This window comes from Heterocephalus glaber, unplaced genomic scaffold (genome assembly GCF_053883595.1).
Source record: "Heterocephalus glaber isolate CG9 unplaced genomic scaffold, H.glaber_assembly_v1.0 deba00000122, whole genome shotgun sequence".
Lineage (NCBI taxonomy): Eukaryota > Metazoa > Chordata > Mammalia > Rodentia > Bathyergidae > Heterocephalus > Heterocephalus glaber.
In genome coordinates this window covers 11,843,575-11,863,568 of record NW_028258138.1, presented here as the reverse complement: position 1 = coordinate 11,863,568, position 19,994 = coordinate 11,843,575, and the positions used below count along the sequence as shown (strand labels likewise).

Sequence of the window (19,994 nt, the reverse complement as noted above, 5' to 3'; positions counted from 1 at the left end):
CAATCACCACCTCCAAACACCACAAGCATATTAAGTTTCCACCCTCTCACTACCATTAACGTGACTTTAGGAGTTAACTACAGTGCATGAGGCCTTGGGGAAAACTCAGACAATGCCCAAACCACAGCAGAGGTGATTGAGTCATAAGGGCTCTGAGAGACCTAGCTTGCCCCTTCTACCTTGTGAGGACCCAAAGGAAAGTCACCATCTACTGCAAACCAGGAAACAAGTTCTGGCCAGGTACCATATGGCAGCACCTTGCCCTTGGACTTGTCAGTCTCCAGAATGGTGAAAAATAAATTTCTGTTACTTACTAGCAACCTGGTTTCTGGTACTTTATTACAGTGGCCTGAATGGACTGAGACAGCTAGGTTAGGAGCTAGGAAGAGATATTCCATCTTTTCCATCTGTGGCTGAGAAGCAGAACCTCCAGGAAATGCGCTCTGCAAGGTGGAAAAGAGACCACAGGTGAGGAAGTGGGTGGTGCACACTACAGATCTGCCCTGGAGACGGGCACCAATTTGGGGATAATATATTCACAGAGGAGCAGAGACATAAGAGCAAACGCGGAGCAGCAAGCTGCCTTCACAGAAGCTGAACCGCTCCCCACTCCATAGCTCATGCACTTTCCAGCTGGTCCCGCAAATGGAGGCCAGGTGTTTTTCAGATATAAGTTGCTATACTTTAGGATTGACAGTGGCTCCCAAAGGCCATGTGGTGAAGACTTGGTCACCAACCTGTGGCCATCAACCTGTCACCAACCTGTGATGCTACTGGAAAGTGGTAGAACTTTCAAGAGAGAGATGGGGCCTAATGGAAGACCCTTAGGTCATTGGGGGGGGGGCGCTGAAGGGGATTGTGAGATCCCAACCTCCTCCTCTCTCCCCCTCTTTTGCTTCCTGGCTGCTAGGAAGTGAACAATGTCCTCCACCACATACTCCCACCATGATGTTGTGCCTCATCACAGGCCCAAAGCAATGAGTCCAAATAACCATGGACTAAAACCCCTGAAACTGTGAGCCAAAATCAACTTTTCCTCCCTCTAAGTTGATTATCTCAGATATTTTTGTCACAGCAACAGAACACTGACTAACACAGGGCCATCCTCCCCTTCACATCTCTTAGAAAAGAAAACACTCAGTGATTCAGATACAAAGAGGTTACACTGTTGGGTAGACATATGTTAACTGACTGTGTTGCTACAGTTTGAACTTGTTCCTCAAAAGTTCATGTACTTGAAATTTAGTCCATAAATTCCTATGTTGATGGTATATGGAGGTGGGGCTTTGGGAATAATTAGGATTAGAGGGGTCAGAAAGCCCGAAACCCCAAGACAGAATTACTGGCATTATAAAAAGAGAGATCCAAATTAGATGCTGGCTCTGTCTCACCATGTGATGTCCCCACCATGTTATGACTCAGCAACAAGGCCCTCACCAGATGCTGAGCAGATGCTGAGGCCATTTTCTTGGACTTCCCAGCTCCAAAGCTATAAATCAAAAAAATCTCTATTCTTTCTAAATCACCTGGTCTCGGGTATTCTGCTACAGCAACAGAAAATCAACTTCTAGGAGCCTATAAAATTCATTTAGTGATCACAAGGCAGAGAAATGGGACATTTTATGTCACTGTTGCCTGGAGATGGAGGCAGAAAGGAGGCAAAAGCTAACTCTGGGATTACATGTGAAGATTTAGATGCTGACTCTCAAACTTCAAGTGACTGTATTCACTTAGCTGAATCTTAGTACCCACCATTGCATCAGGAACCTCAATAAAGCACTCACATCCCCAGAGGCAGAGGCTCAGACAGCTTGTGCCCCAAGGAGCTGCAGCAATTCCCAGCATGGTGGCACCTTGCCAGCAATTCCACTGGCAACAGCACTGGCAGCCACTGAGTGCTACCCCTGGGCCAGTATCTGGTCTAAGCATCACACATATCAACACATTCAATCCTCAGAACATGCTGAGGGCTAAGTGTGACTATTTTCCCCACTTTGCAGATGGGAAAACTGGGGCACAAAAAGGATAAGTGCCCCCATGCAAGGTCATAGCCCAGCTCCAGAGCCCGTTCTCTTAGCTCTACATTGCCACCTGATCTCAGAGAAATTACTGGAGCCTGATTCTCAGATGCCCTGATTCCCAGGGACCATCTTCATGCACACAGTCTGTTTTCAATGGGTTCAAGAGTGAGCTGCATGTCAGTGAGCAGAAATCAACAGCTCATTCCAGTCCTGCACCAGCTAATGATTCATGATTCAAAATAACTCTCGCCCACCATCAAGTGCGAACCGTGTGGGGAGAGGCACCATGGGGCATGGTCGACCTGGTGTCCCTTTGGGAGGACAGGGAACCTCAGGCACCCAGCACTGCAATACCAGGCACTTCCTGGTCTGGATCATTCTGGAAAAGAATGGAAACCTTCACACCCTGACAGCTGCTCAGTGGCCTCAGAGACGCCTGCCACCACCCCAGCCAGCCGTGCCTCTTGGTCCAAAGGTAGCATTCGGTACCAAGAACAGAAGTGACTGTCCCGCTGTCCTGGGCCATTCCTGGAGGGCAGAACAAGAGGAGCCAAGGGAGCAATGGGTGACTGAACCTCCTTGTGCAGCAAGATTTATTAAGCACTTCATGACACTGGGCTAATATCCTGGTCCTGAGTGCTGCTCTGGGCTCGGCTATGTTCTTTACTCATCGCTGTTACATCTGACCATTCCTCAGTGGCCAAGGCCCAGTGAGCTACCTCAGTGAGCTCAGCTTCAGGCTAGGGAAGGGCTTCCTGCTCCCTCTCCCCTGATGAAAAGGGACCACACCGGGCTGCCTCCCTGATGGGAAGCCCAAGGCCCTCGAAAACCCAGGGGTCTTTAACTGGGAAACCTAGGGGAAGGAGCTCTTCACCCACAGCCTCAGAGCTTATGGGAGTCCCATGGGTGCCATAGAGGTGATGCCAAGATCTTCCTGCTGTGTGGCCCCTTAACCAAGCTCCCCACCAAGGAACTGAGGTCCCTCTATAATAACCCGCCCTGCCTGAATCCAGCCACAGAGGCTCTACCCTCTGTAAGTTGCCACCTCTTAATATCATAATGGTGGCTGCATCCCACCATGATGTTTGGAGGGAACATTCAAACCACAGTAGACACAGCATCATGGTCACAGACGAGTCAGTCCCTGGACTCTAGGATACATGGATGCTGCAGCCCGGAGGCTTCAAGCAAAACGTGTCAGACACACAGAGACTGGCAAAGGCAGACAGAGTTCTGCCTGTCCTGCACGGTGCCCCCAACCTGGTCAGCCCCAGTCTCGTTCAGCAGGGCCATGTACAGACAGCCCCAGTTGATAAAGTTGAGAGATCCAGTACAGGGGTTTTCTTATGGCTTAAGAGCCCTGAGGCAGGGCTTTTGGAAAGTGATTGGATTAGGGGGCTTACAGCTGACTTGCTGTTAGGAGGTGGGGCCTGGACAGAAGAAAGAATCACTAGGGCTGTGGCTTGGAAGAGTGCATCTCCCTCCCCGCTCCTCCCTTCACACTCTGCTTCCTGGTTGCCAACCCATGAACACCTTGTCCTCTGTCAGAACCTTCCCACCATGCCCTACTGCCTTGGACCAGCGACTGTGACTGGAACCTCTACACACTGTGAGCCAAAATAAACCTCTCCTCCTTTAAGTTGCAGGTGTCAGATATTTTGTCCCAACGACAAGGAAAGCGACTAAGACACCCTCAAAATGCAGGCGGATTGTGCTCCCCCACATTTGGTGATGTCTGGAAACATTTTAGGGGAGCCACTGGTAGCCAGTGGGCCCCGCCACGCAATGCACAACACAACCCTCACACGGAGTCATGCAGCCCAAAGGGCCACACTGCCAAGGCTGACAAATCCCAGACTAAGCTACTTAGAACATCCTGTTTCCCTCTGCCAGAAATAAGAGTTCCAGCCCCACTTCATGGAGCAGACAGGGCGGGTCACAGTTGGTCCCTGGGATTCAGAAGTGTCTGGCAGGAAATGTTAACACTGGCCAGCCGCTGGGTCACTGCCTGGTCTCAGTGGGGATGGGTTCCAGGACGCCCACAAAACCACAATCCACAGATGCTCAAGTTGCACGTGAAATACACGGCGTCTGCATGAAACCTACACACAACCTCACAGACATGGAAAATCATCCCTAGATTGCTTGTAATGCCTAACACAATGTAAACAATGTATAAATCATTATACTGCATTGTTTAGGGAATCATAAAAAGAAAAATGTCTACATTTTCAGTACAGATGCAGTATAGATGGGAGTTTGTGGGGTTTTTTAAATATTTGCAATTCAAGGTTGGCTTTAGTGAATCTAAGGATGTGGAACTCACAGATGTGAGGGACCAACTGTCAGAGATCTTTACAATTACTCCTCACAACTATCCTCATGCCCATTTCGCAGATTGGAAAGCCGAGGCGCATAAAGATGACATACTAACTGGAAGTGGTGGCCTATGCCTGTATCAGCTACTCAGGAGGCTGAAGCGGGAGGCTCACAAGTTCAGGTTAGCCTGGGAAACTTAGCAAGACCCTGTTTCAAAATTAAAAACAAAAAAAGAAAAGGCCAAGCACAGTACCACACACCTGTAATCCCAGCACTCAGGAGGCTGAGACAGGAGAATCTCTGCGAGTTTGAGGCTAACCTAGGCTACATAGTGAATTCAAGGCCAGCATGAACTACATAACAAGATCCTATCCCCAAAAAGCCAAAAAATAAATTTTCTAAAAAGAGCTGGGGATATAGAACACCCCTGGGTTCAATCCCCAGACACACAATCTCACACACACACACACACACACACACACACACAAACACACACACATCTTTGTGAAGAAACATAAAAATGACCTGCCTTAGTTTGGGCTGCTGTGCTATAACAAAATATCTTAAAATGTTTAAAAAATCATATTATGTCTTAGAAATGGAGTTGGGATTTGAATCTGAGAAGTCTGACCCCAAGAGTATTCACTGAAAGGAAAATACAAATTATATCTGCATTCTGTGTGATCCTCATTATGTACTGACAAGAAAAAAAGAAAAAGGGAGGAAAACAAGGGGGGAGAAAGGGAAGGAGAGAGAAGAAACGACATAGGCTATATGTGATGAAAAAGACAAATCAACATGCTAACAGCAGCTGTGTGTAAGTGCTGAGACCATGGGTAACTTTTGTGACCACCTCTGCTCCTTTCTGTGTCTTCTTCATTCTCTCCAGAGAAAATGTATTGCATATCCCTTTGAAAAATCAAGATAGCAAAAACGCCCACCAAGCACACATCTCAGATGTCATCAACACCAGGCAACTGTAAGCTAAGAGTAAGAACCGTGCTGAGGAAAGAGGCATAGACTCTCCTTGGCAGATGAGGGGAACGTCCTGGTCCCGGGGCTTCCCAGCCTTGGTGACCACCAGCTGTGAGGAGTCACCCAAGAGCTCACAGGCCATCTGAAAAGGAGCGAAGACGATGCTCCGAGCTGAGCCCTCCCATCAGCTCCTCACCTACAGCACCTACAGCAGCGAGACTGGAGCAGAAGGGACAGAGCCTGGAGACGCAAGGTCACAGACCCAGCCTCGCCTGGAGTGGATTCCCAGGCTCTCAGTGCTCGAAGGCAGCGTCCAAAACAGTAAGGTTTCCAGATTGCAAACATTTTCTTCCATCAGTTTTATTAGCTGGTAGGAATGAGTGGGAAAAAGAAGAATTTTTTATCCTGGGCCTAATGTGAAAGTTTGTTTTACGAAAAAAGAGAAAAGAATTCTGGAGTTCCCTGCAAAGTCTGCTTTTCCAGTTTTTTCCCCAAAAATGTGTATTGCAGTAGTCCACATTGTCTGCGAGGAGTCAACTCCCACCGACACAACCAGCCCGGGGTAGAGGTCCTGCACTGCAGTGAGTCTTTTCTGTTAGCACTTTTGTGGTTCATAAGAGAAACGGGTTGAATCCCAATGACCATGATTCGGGGTCATGGAGAGGCCCTGCTTTAACTCCACCTCCTGGAAAATGAGTGAGTTCATCGTCATAAAAAAAAATTCTTACAAATATCCCAAAATTTCAGAAAGAATCTCTAAAATTCAAGATGTCATACCCCAAAATGCACAGATTCAAAACACCTAAAAGTCACCATTAGGTAGGGCGAGGAATAAAATGATTTTTTTAAGGCCCTCAGCCAGCCTAGACCTATACTTAAAAAAAACTTAATAAATCCCTAGTTGTCCAGCCCTGGACACCTTTCTCCTTATCCACAAGGCAGAGATTGCCCCAGCTCACATTCTCAGGCTCAAGAGGAGACCAGCCTCTACCGACAGCCTCAGCCGGTCCCCATATAAACCGATGAGCGCACCCCACTGCCCCCTTCCTGTGACGGGTTAGATCTGGCCATGTAACCCGGCTGAAACCAGTGGATCAAGAAAGGAAGTCCAGGGCCGGGGATTTAGCTCAGTGGTTTTGCCGCCTGCTGCGCAAGTGCAAGGACCCGAGTTCGATCCCCGGTACCAAAAAAAAAAAAAAGAAAGTAAGTTCAAAAGAAAGGAAGGACTTTCTCCGCAGACAGCGGGAGGCAAATTGAAGAAAATGCTTGTTGTGTTTTGGGAAGCTACAAAGCTTGTCACTCACTGGGCAGAGTGCAGCAGAAAAATGTAAAGAACTCATGGATCTGCTGCCATCTCTAATTGTTTAATTGACCATGGACTGATCCTTTGCGATACTAAACCCCACAGTGTTTAAAGTGTGCTTAGTTGGGTCTTTTGTTTCCAGCAACCAAAATCACCATAACTAGGAGAGCCCTTCACCAACCCTCACTATTAACAGTCCAGGATCTTACAGGCACCTTAAAGCTGAAAGAGAATGCGTCAGATGCTCTGGGCCAGATCACCAGCAAGACAGGAAGGGAACAGGTGACAGCACTTCTTCCTCCACTGGCTGACAGGAACTCACCCTACCAGCAGCCTAAGCCATCGGTATCCTTTTAGGGTACTCAAGCAGTCAAAGACATTTGGGGGCCACATGAAAAGAGTGGTGAAAGCCAAGATTCTAAAACTCTCTCATAGCCTGCCACCTGCTAAGTGATCCCCAGATTCAGACTTTAAAAACTGACTGACAGAGCTATAAGGCTTTGAGAAGAAAAGCCTCCAAAGCAGTTTTTTCAAGAAATGGAGGTTGGTGGAGAACATGAGGAGCAGATAACAGTCGGTACACAAATCATCTTGTCACAGATAGAAGTTTCACGTAGGACTCTCCACTCTCAGAAAACTGACAAAAACAAATGATAACACCATCTGACTGGAAAATTGCTCTGCTGTGCGGCTGCAAGTTTAGTTTTCAAACACTGACTTCATAAGTGTTGAAAATAATTCCCTTTACACATACACTTACACGCATACACATGCAAATATTACATTTTAAAACTTCCCTAACACACTGTAATATGTGCTGATTCCCTCCAAAAAGTACATGTGCACCCAGTGGAGAGAACAGAAGGAATTTTGACAAATAAAGATCCTCAAGGTGTGTTTTAATAAAGCTACCAATTTATTTTTATTTTTATTTTTATTTTTTGGTACCGGGGATCAAACTCAAGACCTTGTGCTTGCAAGGCAGGCAGCAGAACCACTGAGCTAAATTCCCAGCCCTAAAGCTACCTTTTAAATGAAATGAAATTTAGTTGGCAGTTGAAATATGGTTTTCTTTGTCTTTGTTTTTTGGGGGGTTTTTTGTTTGGTTGGTTGTTTTTGTGGTACTGGGGATTGAACCCAAGGTACTGAGCTATATTCTCGGCCCGCCCTTTTTTTAAGATAGTGTCTCACCAAGTTGCCCAGACTGGGCTTAAACTTGTGTTCCTCCTGCGTTAACCTCCCAGAGCCCTGGGACTACAGGTATGCACCACAACATCCAGCCAAAATACGCATTTTTTTAAATGAAGTTGTTCAAGTTGGTCACTTCTCAGCCTTTTGGCTAAAATCGAGTTGCACATGAATTCCCACACCATGGCCAGTACTTAACCCTTAAGACACACTAAAAGAACCCGGTGGCCTTCTTGCCTTTATGAACTTAATCTTGCACACATCTAAGCACCAACTACATGCCAGGAATGGTGCAGTTTCTACCGTACCACAAATACAAACAAGCGGCCTCCACTGAACTCTTTCTGAAACACAGAAAATGGGGGAAGGTAGGAAAGAGGATAAACTCAACCTTCTAAGATTGTACAATCTAAGGAGGGAGGGACAGGAGATGGTTAAATGGGCTCACATACAACATAAGGGATACAGACAATCAATGATCAAACAAATATGAAATGAGAGGGCTTTAAGTGAGGACAAGATCTGCTTAAACTGTGTTTCAGGAGAGGCTATGCGAGAGAGGGGGCTTTGGAAACGAACTTGAAGATGGAAGAAGCCAGGTAAACTGGCATTTTTCAGAGGGGAGCAGCAGCTTCCGAAAAGGTAAAGAAGAGAAAAACTTCAATAATCCTGAAAAGAGTGCACGCACGCATAGCAAGCAGCTGGGTGGAATGCAGCTGCACCCAGAGAGATAGACAGACAGACAGCGGCGCCTGACAGGTCTGATGCCAGGCTGAGGCCCCTGCCGTGGTGCAATACACCGCGAAGGGTTAGGAGAGGTCTGGCTTGCCAGTGACACAGCAGAGGGGCTTGGGACAAACGAATCCTGCAACCGAGAGGGCAGTGATTGGGAATCAGCGAAGCCAAAGGCTCCTGCAAACTCAGGGCAGAAGTGTGGCACATGCCCAGAGCTGCCACACCACTGGCATGGCGTAGGCAGTGCCACCAGTATTTCCTATGCTGAATTAAGCTCCTTGTGGGCAGGAATTATATGTAACTCGTCTCTGCAGCCGCTGTGAGTGCTGAACAAACGTCAGGCCTGTCAATGCTGGCTCCCCTGCCTCCCGCTTCCTCCACAAGTGATGGATCTGGATGAAGCAAAGGGATAAGACACCTAGGATGGAGGAAAACCCTGCCCCTGATTCCCCCAGTGCAAGAAGGAGGACAGGACAGAAGTGGGTGGCAAAGGGCTGCAGGTCCAAGAAGGAATGACTTTCCACTTTGATAGGAACAGACTAACCTGCTTCCCCCTCTGCTCCTAAGGGAAAAGTCACTGAGGTGAGTCCTAAAAATTAACAAAAATGCATACCCACATAAAACATAAAATAAGGCTTGGAAAAAAGTGTCACTGACGTGCATGGAAGTGTAAGGACACCTTGTTCTTAAGATGACACACTGAATAGCAAAGGGATATAATGTCTCCAATGGACTCCTAAATAGGTCGGAAAAGATGCGGGTGTGCGGATGAAAGTGTTCATTGCAAATGTGTGTGGGTGTGTATTTATATACACAAGAGAACTGTACATACAGCAAATTGCACAAAATGCAAACCAGGGGATGTGGATAGAGGGTATGTGTCTTAGTCTATAAGCAATTACAAGAGTGAAGAAACTATATATTGATATGATCTTCAAAGTATTCTAGGTAAAAAAAAAAGATAATGAGATAGTTGGAATGTTGCCATTTGTATACCAAGAGGAGGGGAAAGGGCGGGGGAGATACATGTGAACATAGATACAGAGTTATTTGTAAATAATGTATCTGTAATGACACACAAGAAACTAGCAACATGAGTTGCCTTCCCACAGGGGAACAGGGTAATTGGAAGAAAGGGAGGGGAGGAACAAAGACTTTACAAACTTTTGTATATTTTCAGTTGAGTCATGTGACTATATTGCCCATTCAAAGTATAAATAAACAAAATAAAATTACTTTGAAAAAAGGTTAGAGGAAAGGAATAGTGCACAGCACACAGGCTGGAGCAGTTTAGATCAAAGAAACATAAGAAATGGGATTTAAACCTCCCCACAGGGCACTGCCCAGCTGTGACCCCCATGGGCCACTGGGCTTGGAGTGCGGTTTAGAGAGGGCTCATTCCAGACAAGAAAAGCTGAGGGCTTGGAAAGGCATGTTCTATCAAGCTTCAGCCTGAATTGGGTAGAATTTTCTCACAAAATAAATTATGTGATTTACTTACAACACACGATTGCCCACAGTCCTGTCCCCAAGCAGATATTGTTCGTTCTAAAATTTAATCACTGTCACACCACTACATCTGTCCTCCACCTGACTGCCACACCTGGAAGCCCTGGAGACAGCGCAGGGGCCGGTGGGAACCCATTCCGAAGCAGGACGGGCCCCAATATAAGCAGCTATTCCTGTGATGGTGACAGCCACCTCCTTGAAGAGAGTGGCTCACAAGCCACAAGAAAGAGGATCTTAGATCTGTGCAATACTATCATGAGTTTTCCAAGATGATCATAGATGATTCCACCAACCACCAGTTCAGAATAGAGAAATGTACCTTCTTGCCTGCCTCGAACCCCTGTCTATTCAGCTTCAGGGGGACCAAGGTGCTGCTGTCTGGAAAGCCACACTGAGAAAGTGGCAAGTCATCTAGTATTCCAGTTGTCAGGACACCAGGCAGGGGACCCTGAAATACAGCCCTGTCCCTTGAGGAGCCCCAGAGCCACGCTCAGAGCCATGAGCTCAACTCTATTATTACTGAGCCTGTAGAGTTTGGGGGAGGATTTGGTCAGGCACATCTGAGAGCTGCCATGTGCGCTGTATCCGAAATGGCATCGATGTTGGTATTTGCAAAAGGGGTGGGGGTCAGGGAGAAGGCAGGACAGAAGGTAAGGAAAGTCCAGCTGATGGAGACAAACATTACTAGAATAACAAAAGGTGAGGGTGTACTCACCCCATGGGGCACTACTCTAGGGCTCCAAGAGGCCCCATGCACCTGTCAGCAATGGGCAGCAGCAAAGAAGGAAGGGAAAAAACATTTGGCTGTCAGAAACTTCGCTTCCAGCCTGCTTTTCCATGTGACTGGCTCAGTACTTGACATCTGGGACTCAGTTTTCTCATCTGTTAAATGGAAATAAGACTATCTACCTTCTGAAAGTCAACGTTAATAATGCCTATGGCTGGGGATTTAGCTCAGTAGTGCTGCCACCTGCCTTGCAAGCACAAGGTCCCAAGTTCAATCCCTGGTATCAAAAAAAAAAGTTATTAATGCCTAACACAGCTCCTGTGTATAGCAGTCTCTTGATGAAGGACGCCTCCGCCCCTTGTCAACTTACAGCAGGCTCAGTACACATATCTGTTGCAGGTTGAGTTATATCCCCAAAAAAGACAGGCTGCAGTTGCAACTACCAGCATCTTAGAATACGACCTTATTTGGAAATAGGGTCTTTACATATGTATTAAAGCTAAGGCCATACTGGAGTAGACTGGGCCTCTAATCCAACATGTTAGTGTCCTTTAAAGGAGAAGTAGGAGAGACACAGGTACACAGGGTAAGGACAGCTCTTCAATGATGGAGGCAGACACTGGAGTAACGCACATCTACAAGCTGAGGAACGCCAAGGTTCAAGGGAAAACAGTGAAGCTGGAAAAAACATGGGACACACTGTCCTGCAGGGCCCTCAGAAAGAACCTATCCTGTGAACACTGATTTTGGACATCCCAGCCCCCAGAACTGTGAGAATAAATTTCCGTTTTAAGGCTCACAGATGTGGTCCTAGGACCCCAAGGAAACAAACATTTCTTCCTTTTCCATCCCATTCCTTTTAAGGAATATTTCTGACTGGCCTCAGCAAACAGAACACTATTATAAATATCATTAATAATAACATCCCACTAAATGGTATAATAGATAATAGATAATGTGAAATAGGAAGAAAAGGAGCAAAGGGAAAGTGGGAGGGGTAGGGGAAAGGAAAGAAGGGAATGGAATCAATATGAGAAAATGAAAAAATGGAAACAAAATCTTTGTAAATAGGGAGGGATGGAGGGGTTGAAGGGAGGGCAGGGGAAGGGGGAAAAAGGAAGAACCAAGAGAGATTATGGAAAGGTGCAAATTTCCAATGATGAATGTCATTATATTAAATACTTAAATTGTACCAATAAAATAAAATTTTAAAAAATAATAATAATAACATCCCAGGAAAAGCTATCTTCAGTAATATGGTTTGGCAGAAAAAAGACAAAGGTGAGTGCTTTGTTGGAAGCAGCCACCATTTTGGGCTGCTCATGCTTCCCAGAGGGACATGAAGACCAGCTGAAGAATGACCTTCAGGTACAATCCAGAAGGTCAAGACCACATCCCCACTGCTGCAGAGCCTGTTTCACAACTGTGTTCAGTACTTTTTCTCATTGCTGAGACAAAATATCCAACCCTCGGGGTTAAAGGGGAAAAGGTTAATTTAGCTCACAGTCTGAAGAGTTTTCAGTCCATAACTGGCTGGCTTTAAGGTAGAATAGCACATAACAGAGGGGTGTCACAGAGGAGAAACAGTTTATGGTGCCCAACAAGGGACCTTAACAGCATCTTTCTGCCCATTTTATACTCTATCTAGGCTATGGGGATTAGGGCGGTGCCAAACCAATCAGTGGACCGATGTAGTAATTATACACTCTTAATCCCAGCATTGCACCATGAATCAAGCACACATTCTACTCTACACACACACCTCTGAAGGAGCCCCATCTATGACCTCATGAGGATTTGGGGGGACATCTAGACACAAACCATAACAACACTCCTGGGCCGGGGATTTAGCTCAGTGGCACTGGGCCTACAAGGTCCTGAGTTCAATCCCCAGTACCAAAAAAAAAACAAAACACAACAACAAAACAAAACACCCCTTTCCACAGGCCCTCAAACACTGCCCTCTCAGTCACACACGTGGCGACCCCTTGTTGCCAAAGGCAGAGAGAGAAGAAGACTGGACAATCTGCTTTGAGCAAACCACAAGCCAATCCAGATGGCAAGAAGAGCAGGGAATGGGTCAATTCAAACCAGAAAACCACTTTTCTAGATGCTTCCGTAGCTAGGAAGAAAAGAAGTAATTCCTGGGACTAACTCACCCAAGCAAAGTCACCCAAACCCAGAGTCTTCCTTTTACTCTGCCATCTGAACCTGGTATCCCATCAACACAAAACTGGTATTCTCATTGAAATCTACCCAATTCATGAGGCAATTTTCACCTGCCAAAAAGACACCATTTGCTTGGGTACGTGGTGGGGTCCAACAGGTCACCTGGGAATTCCACTGGAGTAGGACTGTCTGGGCGGACACCGCCTCAGCAGGCTGTTATTCTCTCTACTCCCATTCCACCAGAATTTCCAGTTTCACTTAGCTATTTGAAAGCTTGGGAGAAAGTTCCAGTGTCACGGAATTCAGCTGTGCAATTAATCACTCAAAAGCCCCAGTTGTAATAAGGTCACCAAACCAGTCTGCCAGGTGACACACCTTAGAAAATGGTGAAGGGAAAAATTTCAGAGAGGACACTGGAACTCACCATCTCTGCCAGAAAGGAAGCGATTTTAGGAAGGGACTGATTTCTCCGTCAACTACCACCATCCCCACATACGGACTCACCCACCCACTGGTCTGTCCCCTGCTTCCCTTCTCAAATCTGGACCAGCATCATGCACTAGGAAGGCAGAACTCAGGGTAGGATTTCAGCTAACATACCACAGTGCCTAGATAATGGGTCAGGTGAGAGGAGTTCCTGCTTCACTCAGGAAGCAGTCTTAAGACATTTTGGCCCTGATCATCTGTCTTCGCTTTCCTGGTTCACCCTGGAGAGCACCTTTTCATGCACTGCATAGTTTCCCTTTCTAGTCAGATCCTAATTATTCAAGGTTGCTAATCCAAGTGGCGGAACCCTCCAGTTTTGGCTGCCTGCCCCTTCTCTGCTTAAGAGCATCTCCATCTAAGGGAAAGCAAAGGAAATGTAAAGAAAGGCAAACATTCGAGTCTTTTCCTTGAGTTAGGATGATGAACTTGCCTTGAATTGGAGCCAACTCAAAACTGAAAGGGAACAAAAAAAGACCTCAAGAGAGAAGAGCTCAGAAATCTTAGAATCAGAATATTTCACTGCCGAAGATCATTCTGGTCCCCTGCTTGTGCAATAGACAAGAAAACCGGGCACTGGGGATAATCACAAAGCAGTTACTTTCTATCCCAGCTGGCCATCCTTGCCTTCCCCCACCTGCCCGTCACGAACACACAGGTGTGACAGGAAGCCTGTTCACAGCTCAGGACTAACCCCGCACAACCAGAGCGTTGGAGACAAAACTGAACATTCAAAGAGACCTTGCTGGTCACGGTCCACTTTAAGTGCAGTAGCCAAGTCTTGAACACACAAAGACAATTAAACCAATTATGCTGAAAAATGATCTGAGGCTAAGCTTTGAAAGGTGTGATCTACCCGATTCCCAGCCTCGCCCAGAGAGATGACCCCATTCGCTGGTGTCCAGACAAGCAGGGCAGACGTCCTTCCCCGGACAAGCTGCCCGTGTCTGTTCTGGTGAGTGTGGGCAGGGTGAACACACCCGATTGACCCCAGACTCTTCACAGGAGAAGCCGAGATCTCTGAACGTGAAGCCAATGTGCCGCCTCTCTGGTGTCCCAGATGCCTGCGTGTGAGAACCTCAAGCTCAGCGCTTAACATATTATTGGAATCTATGCCTGCCTCTGCTCCCGACAGTCCCCTTCCCATGTCCCAGGTCTCTTAAAGACTGACTTTCCATCTCTTCAGTCTCCTGAGGATGCTGCCAGAGCAGAAGGCCAGTAAGCAGATGACCCACTACCTCAGGGACACACGTAGGCAGAGCTCGGCCTCAGCCCACACCATGGAGGAACTTAATCTGAGCCCTGGCGCCAGACAGTTACACTTTTTCAAGTATCAAATGTAGGGGCCCAGTGATGGCCCCTTCCAACTCCAAAATTCTAATAACGCCTCAATAGGCTAAATATTCAGGTATTCCGGTGGAAGGCTTGGGACCAGTCTCTGCACTTTCCCAGAGCAGATCGCTAATGCTTATCAGATATCACTTGCAGGTCAATAAAGATTTTCTCTCCTGTCAATCCTTGCCAATCCTCGAGTGAGCACAGCCTAATCTTCCAAAAGATGCATGACCTTCTCCAAGTTAGGAATGAGCAAGCAGATGCCTGGCGTGTTGGCTGTCCTAACTTGCTGGGAATCACAGGTTCCTGCTTGCCTACAAATGTGCTAGGCTAGGCCAGCCTAGCGAACAGCCTGGGGGAGCTCCATTTGCAGGCAAAGGGAGGGCTCATCCCATCTAGACAGAAGTTCAAGGGCATCACAGTGGGCGTGCCCACCAAAGAGCAAGGAACCTAATCCTTTGGGAGTAACCCGTTCTTACAGTATTCAAGAAAGTGGCTCTGAAGGGTGTGAGATCTCTACCTGGCCATTTCAGAAGCCATCCTGAGAACAAGGCACCATTCCTCCAAGTTCAAAACTGCCAGTGCAGGAACCAAAAGCAATATGGTGGCTGAGACTGAAGTTCTCCTCTATTCAGTTTGAAGAAGACTCCAACATGAAAACTTCCACAGCCACAACACCTCCTACTTCCCAGTCAGTTCGAACGGTGGAACTTAGGCAAATTCCCCATGGGAATGTCCCTGGCTGGGCAGGGCCAATGAGTTCCACAGGGGAGGCGACAATGCAGGACCCCAATTGGATTTTTCTGTGCTCAGATCCTGAGTCAGCTCTTTTCTCTTCTGATGTCCATGTAGGGCAGACTGGCCATCAGTTACTGCAGGATCCCGTACTTGCTAATAACCCCTCTCAGTCCAGAGCCTGAGGAACCTGACCTTTCTCCCCAGCAGCTAAGAACCTGACCACTGTGATGCCAGCATGATAGCTACTCTTCCCTTGACATAGAGTGACAGGAATGATCCCTTTTAAAGAAATTAGCAAGTACCTTCTACAAAATATGTGTGCCCTAGAGACATAAAAGTACTAAAAATAAAAAGACACTATCCTTGTCATAAAGAGACTTGGGATATAAGGAATGAAGAACTCCTGGACCCAGTGCTACATTCCATGGTGCAGAACAAAGAACAAGCCAGTCAATCCGACTCAACCACTAACTAGCTGGGTAACCACAAGGTCAAGCCACTTAACCATTCAGTTTCCTAGCCCGGTGCTAGGAATGTGACCCAGTGCTCCAGTGCTTGTCTACTGGATATGGGCCCAAGTTTGATCTCCACCTGGGATTGATTCATTCAAGGTCCCACAGCTTATAGCAGAGAGTGCTCGGGTGACATCACAGGCAGTGGTGGCTGCCCTCATGGTTTTTTGCCCTGTCCAACTCTCTCTTCATAGCAGAAATCAACCAGCCAACTGCTGGGGCCACCTCTGCATTCTGATCTCCCTTCCTTTCCTCTTGCCCACTCTTGCTAAACTATCTCTGTCGCAAACACACACACCTCTCACCCCAGTGCATCTTTTTTCTTTTTGCGTCTTCCTATATCTTTCTTTAAATTATGATAAAATATACATAGCATAAAATGACCATTTGACCTTTCTTTTGGTATGGGAAGCAAACTTGCACTTGCACTTGTGAGGCAGGCGCCAGAACCACTGAGCTAAATCCCCAGCCCATTTGACCCTTTTTAAATACACAATTCAGAGGGTTACATATATTCACATTGTTGTGCAACTATCTTTGTCATTCATCTTCAGAAACTCTTTTATCTTGCAAAACTGAAGCCCTGCACCCACTCAACCTAACTCCCTTGAATCTGACTACTACAGGAGCCTTGTATCAGCGAAATCATATAGTATTTCTCCTCTCATGACTGCCTTATTTCACTTAGCATAATGTCTTCCAGGTTCATCCATGCTGTAGTATGTGTCAAAATTTTCTCCCTTGTAGCTCTGTACCTTGCGTTCATCCTTTAATAGGCCCTTGGATCATTTCCACGTTTTGGCCACAAGGAGTAATGCTGCTATGAATGTGGCTGTACAAATACTCTCTCCAAGTCCCTGCTTTCACTTCTTTGGGTGTTGTGCTAGTAAGCTTACCAACCCTGTCACAAAATGCCTGAGGAAGGCAATTTAAAGAAGGCAGGAAGTACTTCAGTTCAAGGTTTCAGAGGCTTCAGTCCATGGTCCTTGGGTTCCATTATTTCTAGACCTGTGATGAGGCAGAACATCATGGTGGGAACCATGTGATGGAGCAAAGCAGCTCACCCCATGGGGGATGGGAGTGGTGACCGAAGGAAACAGCCAGAGAGGAAGGGGCTGGGACAGAATATAGTTCCAAAGGTCATGCCCCATGACCTACTCCCTTCTCCTGGGTCCACCTCCCCACAGGCCACTCAGCTACAAACAGTGAGCACCATCACAGTCCAGTTACTGCCCGAAAGCCCAGCAGCTGCCTCTGGGGGACTTGTGAGACCCAAACAACAGCAGGTATATACCCAGAAGGGGAATTGCTGGATCATATGGCAAACCTATTTTTAAGTTTTTAAAGGTACATGTGTATCTTTTAAAACTCTAGTCCCCAACCTTTTTGGTACCAGAGACTGCTTTCCTGGAAGACAATTTTTCCACAGGAGGGGATGTGGATGGTTTCAAGATGTTTCAAAGGAGCTTACAACCTCACACGCACAGTTCACAGAAGGGTTTCCGCTTCTTTGCGGATCTAGTGTCTGGGCTCATCTGACAGGAGGCGGAGCTCAGGCTGTAAGGCAAGAGATGGGAGTGGCTATAAATACTGATGAAGCTTCCCGCGCCCGCCACTCACTGCGTGGCTGGTTCCTAACAGGCTGCGGAGTGGCACTGGTCAGTGGCCTGGGGCTTAGGGGCCCCCTATTTTTAAAATATCACACTTCTGGGCCGGGGATTTAGCTCAGTAGTTTCACCGCCTGCTATGCAAGCGCAAAGACTCGAGTTCGATCCCCGGTACCAAAAAAAAAAATCACACTTCTTTATAACTACAATTCATAAAAGTTTTCATTTTAATCAAGTACTATTTATCAGTCAGCAGCTATATACCGTACTAAACCCCGGGTCAGGTATCAGGGACACAGTCAAGAATGCTCTAAGAGCACGGTGCCCTCCATCTTAGGGCTTATAGTCTAGTGAGGCCGACAGACAGGGCTGAGCTCACAGGCAAGTATCTGAAACAGGCAGGCAACAGTATAAAGTCCAGGTAATAGCTCCAACACCAGCCCCATTATGGGAAGGCATTTGAAAGTGAGAGTCCAGAAATTCAACGGTGCTGTGGGTTGAATTCTGTGCCTCAAAATGTTACGTTGAGGGCTAGGGATGTAGCTGCATGGTAGAAAGCCAGCCCGGAATGCAGGAGGCCCTGGGTTCAACCTCCAGTAGGACAAAAACAAACAACAAAGAAAGATCTGTTGAAGTCCTAACTCCTGGAACTTTGCGCATGTGCGCTTACTGGGTTAGGGTCGTAGCAGAAGTAACCAAGTCAGAATGGGGACCTTAGGGAATGAGCACAGGCTCTATTCGAATCACAGTGTCCTTACAAAACCAAGGAATGTTGGGAAAGATGGAGACAGAGAGTCAGAAAGAGCTAGCAAGACACAAGGAAACAGCTTCCTCGCCACCCTGCAGAGGGACAGTGGCCCTGCCAACACCCTGATCTGACTCTAGCCTCTGAACTGTGGGCATGAGTTCTTACTTTCCGTGCTACACAGGGTGGAATGCAGCAAGTCTGGGTTGGGATCCTTTTTCTCTTTCCTCAGAGTGGGGAGCAGAGAGACAGAGCACTAAAGAAATAGACTTTCATCTTTCATTTCTAACCAACTAGTTACTTATGATCCTGCCCTCTCGACCTGAGCCTGGTCCCTTAGCTACTGCTGTGATCCCAACTGGAAGGGACCTGGGTCTCAGTGCCCCAGGAGGTGTTTCTGAAACTAATGAGGGCACAGTCAGCATCTGGGGGTGACACAGTGCCGGACGTATGGTAAACTCGGCTGCTCTTGCCCCTCACAAGCACACCACGCACTGCAGAGAAAGCAGGCGTTGCCATAGGTTTTGCGATGCTGGGAATTGAACCCAGGGCCATAGCACTGTGCTACATCCCCAGACGTTTTGTTTTGCTCTGTTTCATCTCACCTTGCCTTGCCCTGTCCTGTCTTGTCATTTGCTTTCTTTTGTTGTGTCCTGTTGTGTCCTGTTGTGTTTTGTTTTGTTGTTCTGTTTTTGAGATGGAGGTCTCGCTAAGTCACTAAGTGGCCCAGGCTGGGCTCAAACCTGCAATCCTCCTGCCTCAGCCTCCCAGGGTGTTGGGATTAATCACAAGCATGCACCACCATGCCCAGCTCTGCCTCACATGCTTCTAGGGGAGCCAGGCAGAAATGAGCCCCAGTCACAGAGCGTGTACACCGACTCTCCTTACAATGTGCATGGGAATACACCTGGCGTGTATCTGCACCTCTGGGATGGAGATCATGAGAAAAGGAGAGCAGCCCTCGTCAGGACTACACCCCAAACCCCACCTGCGGAGACGGCAGAGGTCACCCCAGGAGGAATTATGCTCTCGGGGGGCCACCCCTGGGTATAGAGAGCCCTGTGCAGAAGCAGACAGCCCCGGCACAGAGGAGCACACTCAGATCTCCCCCGCAGAGACCCGGGCGCGCCCGAGGGCCACGTGAGCGCCGAGTCACCTGCCTGGCAGAGGTACCACCTCCCACCCGCTCCTCGGGCAGCCGAGTGTCCCAGCACCCATCACTGCGCCTCCCCTGCCGCTGTCAACACAAACGCCCACACCCAGGCAGGAAGCAAAAATAACCAGGCATGTCGCAGCGTGCTCCGCCTCCGCCTTGGCCCTCCTGGGGCTGCCGCTCCATCCTCAGACGGCGCCGTGGGACCCGGCAGGGAGGGGGCAAGGAGAGCGACAGGACCGGCCCTGTGTGGCGTCTGCAGAAGCCGGCACTGCAGGTGGCTCTCCTCGCAGCCCACTTCCGGCTCCAGTTCCCAGGTGCAGCCACAGAGCCCGCGGAATGGCAGGATGAGTCAGTCCATTGTCGCGCGACGCCCCCGTCCCTCCATGCGTTGTTTATTTCAAGCAGGTCTCTTCGTGCCCAAGCAAAAGAAGAGGTGAAGAGCGACCCCTGTCCACGGAACCTCGGACCAGAA

The 19,994-nt window shown here is 47.8% G+C and overlaps 1 protein-coding gene across 4 annotated transcripts in view; it reads right to left on the bottom strand.

Annotated features, from left to right (window-relative positions):
* Positions 1-19,994, bottom strand: part of Tiam1 (TIAM Rac1 associated GEF 1) — a 384,121-nt gene that overhangs the window by 323,068 nt on the left and 41,059 nt on the right. Inside the window, exon 2 of one of the 4 annotated variants that reach the window (XM_004842271.3) lies at positions 315-443. The exons of the other annotated variants lie outside the window; for them this stretch is intronic. The gene's annotated coding sequence lies outside the window, so the exon portion shown is untranslated. The remainder of the gene's footprint in view (positions 1-314; positions 444-19,994) is intronic. 4 annotated transcript variants of the gene reach the window in all.